This window comes from Canis lupus, chromosome 25 (assembly GCF_011100685.1).
Source record: "Canis lupus familiaris isolate Mischka breed German Shepherd chromosome 25, alternate assembly UU_Cfam_GSD_1.0, whole genome shotgun sequence".
NCBI lineage: Eukaryota > Metazoa > Chordata > Mammalia > Carnivora > Canidae > Canis > Canis lupus.
Window position 1 is genome coordinate 31928381 of NC_049246.1, and position 14104 is coordinate 31942484.

A 14104-nucleotide genomic window follows, 5' to 3' on the forward strand; every position below is an offset into this window, starting at 1 on the left:
ACAAGTGGGCAGAGGAGCAGAGGGAGAGGGAGAAACAGACTCCCCACTGAGCAGGGGTAGACCCTTAACCTACTGAGCCACCCAGGCACCCCATCAGCCTATCTTTATATTTAAAATGCCTCTTATGTAAACAGTATATAGTTGGGTCTTACTTTTTTTACTTTTTTAACCAGTCTACAAAAACCAGTCTATTTTCCTTTTAATTGGAGTGTTTCATTTAATGTGTTTATCAATATAATTAGGCTTATGTCTACATTTGCTCTAATTTGCTTTGTATGTCCCTTCTGTTCTTCGTTTCTTTTCTCGTCCTTTCCTGTCTTCTTTTGGATTACTCAGCTATATTTTGGTATTCTATTCTATCTCTTCTACTGGCCTGTAAACTATATTTCTTTTATTTTTTAATAGGGGTTGTCTTAGAGGTTATAATATGCATTTTTAACTTGTCACAGTCTACTTTGAATTAATGCCATTCCATTTCCCTTATAATTATATTGTAAAATTTAATATATTTTAAATATACATTCTCATCATTTTTGATAGTTTTAATATATTTTTCCCTTTTCATATGTTGTAAACCCCATATTATTATATTTCATTTAAATAGCAAACTGTATTTTTAAAGAACTTTAAAAGGAAAAAATTGTCTTGTATATTCAACCATATATTTACCATTTCTAGTGAACTCCATAACTTTCTCTCAAATTTTTAATTGGTATAATATTCAAATTTTATGCAAAATATTCAAGTTTTCAATTAGTGTGATTCCACTGCAGCCTGCAACTTATCCCTTAGTATTCTTTTATTGTAGGTCTTAGGACTCTAAAGATTTCATTCCACTGTCTTCCATGAGAATTCAACTGTGTTTGTTCCCTATACGTAATGCATGTTTTTTCTCTGGGATTTTCTTTGCATTTATTCTGCTTGGGGGGGGGGGGGTCACTAAAATTCCAGAATTTGTGTATTATAATTTTTATTGAAATGTGAAATTTTGGGGCCAATAATCTTTGATTATCTTCCTGCCCTAGTCTCTTATTCTTCTCATGAGACTCCAAATACATGTATGTTATTCGATTTTATCTTATGATGATTGAGGCTCCATTCTTTTTGTATTTTATCCTTTTTTTCTCTATGTCCTTTAGTTTGGATGATTTTCATTCATTTTTCCTCTAGTTCATTGTCGCTTTCTTCTATTTTTTCCAATCTAATATTAGCCTCGTGCAGTAAAATGGTCATTTCAATTGCTTTTTAATCTTTTTAAAGATTTTTTATTTTTAAGTTATCTCTACACACAACATGGAGCTCAAACTCACAACCCCAAGAGCAAGAGTTGCATGCTCTACTGACTGAGCTGGCCAGGTGCCCCTAAAATGTTCACTTCAAATTATTTATCAATTCCAGAATTTTTACTTAGCCTTTTTTTACTGTTTATGAAACTTTTCATATGTTCCTCTATCTCTTCATCCATTTACTCTAATTTTCTCTGTGGGTTGTTTAACATTCCTTTAATGTTAAAGAAAACTTTTTTTTCCTATTTTAAATCCTTTAAAATACAACTTATTTTTTAAAGGAACACTTATCGACAATATCTTTTTGGATTTATAAACTCTGGAGGAAAAATGTATAACATACTTAAACTCTTAACATATTTAAAATGTTTAATAGCTATTGTAAGGAAATTGTCTGTTAATTCTAACATCTGGCTTATTAGGTTTGTTACTGTTCACACATTGTTTCTTAATCTGTGCATTTCCCTGCTTTATTTCCTGTTTCTTGTTATTGTATATTGGACATTGGGTTTCAAAGAACACTAGAGACTGAAGAAAGAAAAAAGTGGGTATCTGGAACTTTGGGAAGGAGTTAATCAACATGATCCAATGAAGAGTTGAACTGTTTGGGGACAGAGTTGTAGATTTTATTCCCCTAGCAAGATAGGCATTGGGATTTGGGCATAAGGGATCTTTGCTTTTCAGCACTGCCTCTAATTCATTTCTTGTGTTGGAGCTGTCAGAAATTGAATTGATTGTGTTTGATCTTAGTGTTTGTTAGATTCTATTTGCCTCTGCTTTCAAACACTTTTTTTTTGTTTGTTTTTGTTTTGTGTGAGTTTGTGTTTTTTAATAATAAATTTATTTTTTATTGGTGTTCAATTTGCCAACATACAGAATAACACCCAGTGCTCACCCCATCAAGTGCCCCCCTCAGTGCCCACCACCCAGTCACTCCCACCCCCTGCCCTCCTCCTTCCACCACCCCTAGTTCATTTCCCAGAGTTAGGAGTCTTCTATGTTCTGTCTCCCTTTCTGATATTTCCTGCCCATTTCTTCTCTCTTCCCCTCTATTCCCTTTCACTATTATTTATATTCCCTAAATGAATGAGACCATATAATGTTTGTCCTTCTCCGATTGACTTATTTCACTCAGCATAATACTCTTCAGTTCCATCCATGTTGAAGCAAATGGTGGGTATTTGTCATTTCTAATGGCTGAGTAATATTCCATTGTATACATGCACTTTGTGTTGTTTTTTTTTTTTGTGATCATTTTATTTTATTTTATTTATTTATTTATTTTTTAATTTATTTTTTATTGGTGTTCAATTTACTAACATACAGAATAACATGCACTTTGAAGGTAAGTTTAGGCTTCTTTCTCTGGGAAGGCCCAGGGACCAAACCCTGAACACTGGCTATCCCTCAAAACTGAGGGATAGTGAGACCAGAAGATCATAAGACTTTAAAACCACTAAGCTTTGTGACCCCAAGTTCAAAGCAGCAAGATTGTGAGATCATGAAACTTGAAGGCAGTGATCTGAAACCATATGGCTTTGAGAGTCCAAGATTTTTGAATACATGAGACTGCTAGATCTTGAGAGTTCTTTCTCCTAGAGTGGGCTATATCAGCTTATGAGCTTGCTTACTCCTCTTGCCTGTGTTTATTCAGCAAAATTAGTGAATGCTTAGTGAACCATTATTTCTGCATTCAGAGTTCCCCCAGTTTCAAATCTGATGATATCAATCTCAGTCTGCCAAAGTTTGGTAGGTTTCTCCTTGCCCAAGTAAGTCTTCTTTGACAGACTCACTCTCCTGCCTATGCTACCCCAATCTCAGCAACTGAACATTCTCTGTCCCTTGCTGTCCTTTGAAGAGCTCATTTCTCTAACGTTTAGTTCTTTCAGATTTCTTTGTGTCCACAGCTCTTTAATGATAATAAGTAAAACTATGATTTTTGTTTTGTTTGGTTTCTTACTGTTTTGGAAGGAATGAAGGACTTTCACATGTTTCTGCATGCCAACCAGAACAGAACCCTGAACATTCCTTTTTATGTTTTTATTTGTGGCTGCACAATTTACACTCTGGTGTATAGATTTTTTTTTTAATTTAAAAAGTCCTAGAGAGCCAAATTTTGTGAAAAGGATAAAATACCATGCTAGGTAATATGGTGTGGAGATACATGTATAATAATATTAATATATATTAATTAACATGTAATTAATTAGAGATTTTATTTATTTGTTTGAGAGAAAGCATAAGAGACAGAGAGAGCAGGAGCTGGGGTGGGAGGTGCAGAGGGAAAGGGGGAAGCAGTGTCATGGTTGAGCAGGGAACTGGATGTGGGGCTCAATCTCAGGACCCTGGGATCATGACCTGAGCCGAAGGCAGATGCTTAACTGACTGAACCACCCGGGTAACCCAATAGTTTAAAATTTCTTTTCTGAAGCACCTTAACACTGTTTATTTTTCTTCCTTCTTTTTTTTTAAGATTTTGTTTATTTATTCATGAGAGACATAGAGAGAGAGGCAGAGACACAGAGGGAGTAGCAGGCTTCATGCAGGAAGACTGATATGGGACTTGATTCTGGGACTCCGGGATCATGCCCTGAGCCAAAGGCAGACACTAAACCACTGAGCCACCCAAGCATCCCTATTTATCTTCTTTCAAAAGAATTTAGTTGCTTAGAAGTAGCAGTAGAAACTAGTTCTTGAGGCATCTCCCAGAAAGAAGTAATTCCTAAGAAGTATTGAGCAAAGAAGCACTATTGAAGCAAGCACTTGGTTTCTTAAGGAAAGTGCACCAAAGCCCCAAGCCAACAGCACTGTGTATGCTCTGTTGTATTTGCTTTTTTAAAAAGCCTAAGTGCTTTATAGTAAGTTCTTATAATGGCACAGTCAAATTTCACAAAAAGAAGAGAATTCTGAAGGAGGCAATATGAATTGATAGGCATGAGATGCCCCTGAAGGTGAACTGAGAGGTGAAAGCATTTCCTTATTCTAATTTAAAGGTGAGTATCTGGGAACAAATCTGAGCAGTGTTCCTTTGGGTCGCCCCACTACAGTGGCTATCAAAAGGCAGGTACAAGAACAAGACAATAGGATAAATATAGGTGGGAAAGCAGAATCAAAAAGGTAAAGGAAGTGTGAGCTAAGATCAGAAAGAGTTAAATAGTATAAGATACCAAGTTCAGACTACAGCAACTGGGAGAACCAGATTCTAAAATCCAACCCAAGATCTGAATCACTAAAAAAAACCATAGAAACAAGATTTATACTAAGGATCTTGTCCAACTTTCCCTTTGCTTCCACTCACCCTACACATAGAACTTTGTGGACTCAACATCCTACCTTATGTTAAACTATTAGCAATTGATTTTTCAGCTATCTTGATGCTGGAGAATGGAACTAGAGTGGAGGTAGAGAAAGGAAGACTAGTATATACTGAGCAACAACTAAATACTATGCACTGGAAAGGCAATTCCTATTTGAAAATTACACCTGAGGCTTGGCTATTTTGGTTGGTCTTCCTTTTGTGTTTCTATACCTTAGCAGAAAGAGTAGAAGAAATGAAAGAAATTAGAAGTGCTTTTAAAATATTGGAGAAGATTGGGGGGAAAAGAGGCAGGGGGAAGGACCCTACATTTTTTTCAAGACCCCAACTATTTAGGAGCACCTTGGTGGCACAGTTAAGCATCTGACTGTTGGTTTTGGCTCAAGTCATGATCTCAGAGTCATGACATAGAGCCCAGAGCTGAGCCCTGCCTGGGGCTCTGTGCTCAGTAAGGAGTCAGCATGAGATTCTCTCTCCCTCTCCCTCTGTCCTTCCTGCTTATGCTCTCTCTCTCTCTCAAATAAGATAAATAAATCTTTAATTTTAAAAAAGGACATTAATTGTCTATAAAATTTTGAAATTTAAAATTTAGTTTCTTTCAGATTTATCAGGCAGTCCATCAGGAAAATGATATTTTGAGTTTCCAAATTCTCATTGAAGGTCTTCTCTGGAGCTCAAGGTAGGCATTCTTTGTCCTATGAGCTTTCCTATCATAGCCATTATTTCTTTTGTACTGGAATTTGAAGTGGTTACATAAAATCCAGGGAAAGGAACCTGTTTTTAATATCCAAACCACCAAGTCTAAATCTGGGTTTGTGAGCCCCTGAGGCTTCATAAAAGGGGAGGATAACATCAGTTTAGGCCTTACCTCAAGCCAGGAGACATTTAAATTCTGATTTATGATCTAGGCTGGACTAGTATAAGCTATCACGAAGTTTCATGTTCCATTGTTTTGTTTTGTTTTTAATGTAAAGTAAAAGTAAAAGGACTGAACTTACTCAATTTCTTCCTGGTTGGTTAATAGAATTGATTACTGAGAGGTCAAAGGAATAGACCAGAACACCTATGTTTCCTTCTCAGATTTGCCATCGATTGACCAAATGATCACAGCCAGGTTTCTTTTATTCTCTGGGAGTCTACATCCAGCCCCAGTCTGAAGGAGATTACCCTTGACTCTGCATCTAGAGAGTCCCATTCTGACCCTCTTCCTGAGGAGTCTATGGGGCCAAGAGAACATGCCCACCTGGAAGCTGTGCCTACCCTTTACACTTCTCTCCATAGGACCCTTGGTTTCCTTTCCCATTTGGCCCCTAGACCACTTTCATGGTTTGCATAGGCCTCTTGTCCAAGACTGCCCTCCCAAGTATTGACTGGACCACCAGTGTGCTTACTGTTTTCCCAACTATTGGCCAAGGGAGACTGTCTGTAAACCATGTTAATAGAACTTGTTTGTGTGTCTCTAGTGTGTCAGTGTGTCTACACGCATGCCAGTTGAGGTCTCAAAGATCTGACAGATGCAACTGAAAGTAAGAATATAAGAGAGACAAGCTGAGCGCTGAGAACCTGGGATGTCAAAGAATCCCAGAATTTAAATGTATTTTGGTCTCCCAGGTCTTGAAAGTATGTTTGTTAAGGTATGAGACAAGAAACTATTTTATTTAACATTTTTAAAGCTTGAGTTATGAATTCTAAATATTTAAACACATACATATGGGGCCACCAGGTATATTCTTGTCTTGGGACTCACAAATGTTAAAGGTGGGGGCTGTCTCCAGAACATTTCCTTTTACTTGATTATAAAGATGCTGAGTATAACCAACATTAGGTGTTTAAAGGTCTTTGGAAACTTCAGGAACCTCAAACTATTTTTATTTCTCTCCTTTCAAGTTTCAAGTGGTTGTAGATAGCATTCTAGAATTGTCCAGGTTGGTAACCAAGTCACTTATTACAAAAAGTTACAAAATTTATAGCAAATAGTAAAATCTCAAGTAGAGGTAATATTTTTAGAAAACCAATACAATTCTAGCTGTTATTAATATTTCATATCCATTTACATGTTTCTTTGTCCAACCTGCCAGAAGATCACAAATAATTTTTGTTTTCACTTACACAGCAAAAGTCAGTTGAATTTCCATCATGAGGCACATTATGCCATATGCTATGGATATAGACAGTTCACTAAGAGACTGTGATAAGAGCTATTATAGATGTGCATCTATGGTGTTACAGAAGAGGAACATTAAAGGGCTTAGTTAAAAATAGCTAAGAAGAGACTTACTGAATCTCAGGACTGGAGAACATAAAGACCATCTAGTTTATGGCCCAGCACCAGCACAATAAATTGAAATAGACCCCAGGACATCACCATGAGATTTAAGAATACTTGGGAAAGGGATGATCTTATAAGTTTTTCAAAAGAAAAATGTTTGAGTATACAAAGGATTAAAACAGCACCAGACATTTTAACAGTAATAATAGAGTGATACCATCAAAATTATAAGGAAAAATTATTTTCAACTTAATTTCCAAACCTAGTTAAACAATTAAGTTAGTCTAAGGGTAAACTAAATATGTTTTTGGATGTAAATTCTCAAAATACTCATATTTTCAGGAAACTCCAGGAGGAAGTATTCCATTTTTAAAACAAGGGAATAAACTAATAAAGATTCCACACAATGAAATCCAATATCAGAGAAGTAAAATAAATCCCCAGAGTGATGACAAAGAGTAATCCCAGGATGGAATCAGGCAGCAGACTTAGCAACCAACAAGCCCAGAATGAAAGATCTGAAGGCTCCTTCAGTGATATCTCCAAAAAGAAAAAAATGGTAAAAATCTTAATGCATTGAGACATATCAAGAGAGAACTGGAAGCTGAATTAATAAGACCATAGAAAATGTAGCAGATAAAGAAAACAAGCCAATTATCAAATCTGGGAGAAATAAATACTTATGCAAGAAAGGAAGAAAAAGATAGTACACTATGTGGCTCAGCTGTGAATAGCATTTATGTATTCAGGTTAATCTAAGCACTGGTGACAGATCTAACTAAAGTGATATTATGATATATTTATATTGGGAAAATGGAAATATGAATACTATGCATGTGTTTGCTAGTAGTAGAGTGATGAGGATGTAAATTGGCTATATTCTCATTTTCCACAGTTGGTAGGTCAATATAATGCCTAGAACTGAAGAATCAAGAAGTGGTACTTGCACTAATAATGCAGATTATTTAGATACACAGAAGTTTAATACTTTAAGAATACAACCTTAGAGTTAAAAATAGTTGCCTATGGAGAACAGAACACCAGTGACTCTGGGGGGAAGGGGTATGGAACTACATGTTACATAATGAACTCTGTAAAGGTAATTGACCCTTTAAATTATGAGCATGGCTTTTTCGCAACGGGTTTGCTGCCAGAACACAGGTGTCATGAAAACCACCGCTAAACCTAAACCAAAATGGGAAAGGAAAAGACTCACATCAACATTGTCGTCATTGGACATGTAAATTCGGGCAAGTCTACCACTACTGGCCATCTGATCTACAAATGTGGTGGGATCGACAAAAGAACTATCGAAAAATTTAAGAAGGAGGCTGCTGAGATGGGAAAAGGCTCCTTCAAGTATGCCTGGGTCTTGGATAAACTGAAAGCTGAACGTGAATGTGGTATCACCATTGATATCTCCCTGTGGAAATTCGAGACCAGCAAGTATTATGTGACCATCATTGATGCCCCAGGACACAGAGACTTTATCAAAAACATGATTACAGGCACATCTCAGGCTGACTGTGCTGTCCTGATTGTTGCTGCTGGTGTTGGTGAATTTGAAGCAGGTATCTCCAAGAATGGGCAGACCCGTGAGCATGCCCTTCTGGCTTACACACTGGGTGTAAAACAACTAATTGTTGGTGTTAACAAAATGGATACCACTGAACCACCCTACAGCCAGAAGACATACGAGGAAATCGTTAAGGAAGTCAGCACCTACATTAAGAAAATTGGCTACAACCCCGACACAGTAGCATTTGTGCCAATTTCTGGTTGGAATGGTGACAACATGCTGGAGCCAAGTGCTAACATGCCTTGGTTCAAGGGATGGAAAGTCATCTGTAAAGATGGGAATTCCAGTGGAACCACACTGCTTGAAGTCCTGTTTGCATTCTGCCACCAACTCGTCCAACTGATAAGCCCTTGCGTCTGCCTCTCCAAGACGTCTACAAAATTGGTGGTATTGGTACTGTCCCAGTGGGTCGAGTGGAGACTGGTGTTCTTAAGCCTGGTATGGTGGTCACCTTTGCTCCAGTCAATGTTACAACTGAAGTAAAGTCTGTTGAAATGCACCATGAAGCTTTGAGTGAGGCTCTTCCTGGGGACAATGTGGGCTTCAATGTCAAGAACGTATCTGTCAAAGATGTTCGTCGTGACAACATGGCTGGTGACAGCAAAAATGACCCACCAATGGAAGCAGCTGGCTTCACAGCTCAGGTGATTATCCTGAACCATCCAGGCCAAATCAGTGCTGGATATGCACCTGTGCTGGATTGTTACACAGCTCACCTTGCTTGCAAGTTTGCTGAGCTGAAGGAAAAGATAGATCGTCGTTCTGGAAAGAAGCTGGAAGATGGTCCCAAGTTCTTGAAATCTGGGGATGCTGCCATTGTTGATATGGTTCCTGGCAAACCTATGTGTGTTGAGAGCTTCTCTGACTATCCTCCTCTGGGCCGTTTTGCTGTTCGTGACATGAGACAGACGGTTGCTGTGGGTGTCATCAAAGCAGTGGACAAGAAGGCAGTTGGAGCTGGCAAAGTCACCAAGTCTGCCCAGAAAGCTCAGAAGGCTAAATGAGTATTATCCCCAATACCTGCCACCCCAGTCTTAATCAGTGATGGAAGAATGGTCTCAGAACTGGTTGTGTCAATTGGCCATTTAAGTCTAATAGTAAAAGACTGGTTAATGATAACAATGCATCGTAAAACCTTCAGAAGGAAAGGAGAATGTTTAGTGGAACATTTTTTCTGTGTGTGCGTGTGTGGCATTTTTAAGTTATTAGTTTTTAAAATCAGTACTTTTTAATGGAAACAACTTGACCAAAAATCTGTCACAGAATTTTGAGACCCATTAAAACAAAAGTTTAATGAGAAAAAAAAATTATGAGCATGCATAATCTTGATAAAAACAGAAACTACATTTTTTTTCAGAGATTTTATTTATTTTGAGGGGAGAGAGAGAGGGAGAGGGAGAGAGAGAATCCCAGGTAGACTCCACAGTGAACTTGGAGCCCAATGCAGAGCTCAATCTCACAACCGTGAGACCATGACACAAGCCAAAAATCAAGAATTGGATGCCTAACCAACTGAGCCACTGAGGTGCCCCTACATTCATTTTTTAAATATGAATTTTAAAAGCTCTTTGTTAGGGAAAAAATAATGAATGGGCTGTACTATATGACAGTCAAAATATTTCAGTGGATTTTATAGTGTAAAAAGTACTTCCATATAGACAGCCTAAGAAATTTCTGTGTTGTAGGTTATTATTGTCCTCATACCATAGCTGAGGAAATTCAGGTGTAAGGGTGTGAAATGCCTTACCTAAGTCCACATGGCAAGGATGTGGCCAGTGAGACTCAAGTGCAGGTCTTCTAACTCAATGTGTTTCTGTAAAATCACTGCCTTCTAAAGCAGCTCTCTGAAATCTTTTGCTATTGCAAGGATGCATTTTTCCAAGGATGTTGGTGGAAGTACAAGTATTTGGCATCGTTGTTTGGGGAAGGACTTTTAGACAATCTAGCTCAACCTTCTTATTGTACGTATGAGAAATGTGAAGTTTGCAAAAGATTTCTCAGGACACCAAGATGTTCCCTGTACAAGAGAAGAATTTGATCAATGGGAAAGCCTAACTTACATTTCCTTGAGTTGCTTAGATCCAGAAGTCTTTGCACCATTCCAGCAGTGTAGGGCTTATTTTTATTTTATAGGTGAGGAAACTAAGGCATGTAGGAGCAAAGTGCATAATCTGAATTTACAAATAAATGAAATTTTCCTTGACTAATTATTTTCAGTCCACAACCTTGAGGTAGAATCCTCAAGGGCTATACAATGTCAAGGGAGTTACATTTTATATAAGTCTGACACCTTTGTATCACTTTGTCCCTTGGGCATGGTTGCAATGGAGTTCTTCCATGGTAACCAATCCAATTCAATTTCTGGAATGAACAAGCCCAATGACAGGAAATCCTTACCACATTTTACAGTTTCTCTCATTGTCGAAGTGACTTCATAGGTTGTTATTTCTCAAGCCTTTGCAGCCTAGTGACCTGACAACTTTCTACTCTGTTTGTTTTACCATGTAAAACAATCCAAGTAAACCCCATACATGGCAAGAACTGAGGAAATTTTATTTTGCTGGCAGTGCACACAACTTTCCAAACAAGTAAGTTTCTTTTTCAGATCAATTAAACTTGTGTTCAATAAAATCACACGGGAGACAAGAGGGCTAGAAATGTCAGTTATTGATTACATCTTGGTTACACCTGGAGAGAGGCTCCCCTGACTGAACTTGATTAAAAATCATTTCCAAATCTAAATTTTCACAACATCACATCATTTTACATTATCCTCATCCATGTGTCCTCCTAGACCCCACCCTTCTGAGTTTATAGACTGAGGGGTCTGTTGAAGATGGTCCAGTCATGTATGCTTCTCAAACTGTATGTCAATTAGTTGAAAGATATCCTGACCCTGGGATGAGCCAAGGCACCATTGGGAAAAGTGATGAATGCTTTCCTTGTCAAGGTAAATAGAAAAGTAGGGGAAAGAACTCTAATACTTCATTTGTTAACATCATTATGGAATGAGCTTCTCAATGTAAGTACATTTTCCAGGGCTCAAAACCTAGCTATACTTCAAAGCCTTCCTTTTTAATCATAAAATAGAGATGATAATGTTTGTCTGGCTTATTGTTCAGATCATTATATGAGCAAAAGCATTTTATGCCCCTACCTATAATTCCTGTCACATCGTAACTACGTTTTGAATGTTGGTTCAATTCCTCCCAAAAGTTTCAAAACTCTAAAAGAAAAGAAAGGTATCTTTTACTTCCCTGACTTGTCATTAAATATGTGGTATTGCCACCTCAGCCATAAACTGCTCTCATTTGCTAGTAAGATGATATCATATAACCAATGGTAAGACTTTCTAGTCACTTATCTAGATAAATTCAATAAAATATAGTCAGACACCAAAAATGGACAAAAATGAAATTATCATACCTCTAGATTGTTTATGCTTTCCTAAAAAATATATGAAAATAAGATTTAAAAAAAAATTATCAAGGATTTAGTTATATTATGAACTAAATAATGTCCATGTTTGTGTACAAGGGTCTATTCTGTCGCCAAATGGTACAAAATGTCAAACATGGAGAGGACCCAAGTTCAAATTCTGACTCTTCTCCTCATTACTTGTTTAAACTTGAGGAGATCTCTCCATTTTGAGCTTAGTTTTATTACCTGTAAGATATATATTCCCTTCCCTAAAGGCAAGCACCTTGTTCATACTAAGTCAACAAATGATAGCATTTATATTTATCAAAACTGATGTAATTAATCATCATAAAACAGGTGGGATTCTTATGTTTCTCATCAAAATTTAAAAAGTTATACCAAGTATAAAAACAATTCAATTGTTTCTGTCTCTCAAGAGCAGATGCTTCTTTAAATTGATTTATACTAATGAAAATGAGATAAATTCCACTGATACATTCTTTCAACAGGTCCCATAATTTACTTGTATCAATCATCTATGATTATCAAGTTCACACTATTGGATAGACCTATAGTAAAAATATAAGGACCACTAACATTTATTATCTATTCTATACAAGGCATTGTGCTAATTGCTTCTGCGTGCCTCAATTATGTCATTTGTACCTACTAAAAACAATATGAGGGAAGAACTAGGCTGTCCATTTTTTGTTTCATTTCCATTTTGTTCATTTTGTTTCATTTCCACCTAAGGAAATGAAAATTTGCTGAGGTTAAATGCATTGCCAATGGTAAGTGACAGAGCTTGGATTAAAATTAGGGCATGTCAGATTTCAAAGCCTACATCCTCCAGTTCATCAGAGATGGAACTATTCCTTTGGAATTATAAAGGATGGGAAACATTCTGCATTTTCAGGGCATGTCTTTTTCGCAATCCTGTGAGAAGCAAAGAGTCTTTGTTTGTATTCTGGTGAGAGTACTATTTCTCCTATTTTATTGGTTCCTTCTTCTTTGGCATTTTCCAAATCCTTGAAAAAAATGAATGAGTTTTTTTTTCAGTTAACTGTGAAAAATGAGTTCATCAAGATACTCAAGTGGGATATTCTACATCTCTTTTCTTTTTCATACTATCTGAAATTATCATAGTGCTTGCTTCAGCAGCACACATACTATCTGAAATTATCACTTCAGTAAACTGTGGGTTTTCTCTTTCTCTTTTCTTTCTTTTTATTCAAATGGTACCCTGGGGCTAAAAGTTGTACACACTTGTTAAGAGAGAAAATCAAAAGTAATATCTTCATGAAAACATATTTCTGTTGATCAGAAAGAGAAAATGCATGCTGCCTTCCTGAGATGTCAAAACAAGCAATGTATTGAGCCAAAGTAAAGCCTTGAAACCAGTGTAATACTTACTGGGGGTTTCATTTTGTAAAAACAGCAAAACAAAAACAACAAAAAGAACGCATCTTGTAAAGTTCAGACATGCCCAACAGAGTGTGACTTCATCCAGAAGGTAAAAGAGAAGGAAAATTTCTGGAGAGTATGTGCAACGGTCTTATACTCTTTCAGATAGTATGGTCTTCCTAGAATCTTACAACATTGGGAATTTTGTTCTCATTTTACAGATAAGGAAATTGAAGCTCAAAAAGTGATTAAGTAAACAACCCTTTAAAAATTCCTGGGAAGTAGGAATCTGATTTCCTGCGCTGAAGTGGGATCTGAATCCTACATCTGACTGACTGATTCTAAATAAAAGTTATTTTCATCCTATCATATGCCAGGTAATTTACATAATGACCTCTAAATGCTCACAGTAATATTACAAAATAGGATTCTCTCCATTTGTAAACATCAGGAGGCTAAGGCTTAGGTAAACTAATTTCTCAAAGATACATAGGAAGATGTAGAGCCAAGATTTTAATCTTGGCTTACCTGTTTCCAAAGCCATCACTTTCCATGGTGCCAGGCAGTCTCCTGGAAGTGTTAATGTGACCATGCTGGCCCTAATTAAGATAAATTAACTATGGATGTAGAAGCAAGGAGAACCAAAGGAGAATGCCACTGTCTTCTTGGAATTCATGTCAATTGGACAGAGAATGGAGGGTGTGGTTAGTAATGTCATGTTAGTAGTGTCATGAAATTTGAAAAACAGATTCATGACAATGAAGGGGAAAAAAAGGAAAGGAAAAAATGAATCAACCCATGAATGGAGAAAAAGAACCACACATTTCCAA